Below are 848 nucleotides of genomic sequence, written 5' to 3'. Positions count from 1 at the left end.
AATACATCAAAAATTTAAAATGATCTAATATATTGTTGAAATATTTATAAAATTATTAGAACATACATTAAAAAGAATCGGGAACAAATTCGATTACTATTATTAGTTAGAGTTAACCATCAACTATATATTCTTCCCTTTGAAATAAACAAATCATCAATTATGTCCCCTGGAAGCAGGTTTATGCTTCAAGTCACGGGGTTATTACTAAATTATCACAGAACTATATATCTCTAACTGATGCGTAAGTGTCATCCATATGTATTGATTAAATTCCTTTGACGTAAGTATCATCCATATAGTAGTATTACTTTGAAACTAAAATTGAAAAAAATAATAATAAGAAGAAGGGGTTTGTAAATTAAATTAATGAGCAGAATTGAGAAAGGACGTAGCTAAGAAAGTGCAGATTAAATGCAAGCATGTGAATTTCTGAGATCCGGGAATAAAGCGGCCGGGGATGCCACAAATTAATTTTGTGGATATTATTTTAACATTTTCGACCTTCATTTCAACTCTTTTCCCTATTCCCCATTCCCCACACTCATGCTTTTTTTCTTTTTTGAATGAAAAATATGATAGTTAATTTTGCTGTATTCAATATCTTTTTTTTTTTTCGTCTTTCCTTCTTCGACATAAATCTATTTTTATAGGTTTGTGTATCACATCAATATTTTTTTCTTGAACGATTTCAACATTAATTTAGCAAGGTGACAAGGTATAAACTTGGTTGTTATCGGTGGCTTTGGGGAGATCTATCTTAGTATTATGATAGTATCTTAGGTTCCGTTGGGCTTAGATTTCACTTTTAGAAAAACAAGGGAAGTGAAAAAAAAGTAGGTTTTTTG

This window comes from Arachis ipaensis, chromosome B09, assembly GCF_000816755.2.
Source record: "Arachis ipaensis cultivar K30076 chromosome B09, Araip1.1, whole genome shotgun sequence".
Taxonomy (NCBI): domain Eukaryota; kingdom Viridiplantae; phylum Streptophyta; class Magnoliopsida; order Fabales; family Fabaceae; genus Arachis; species Arachis ipaensis.
This window is presented reverse-complemented; position numbering follows the sequence as displayed.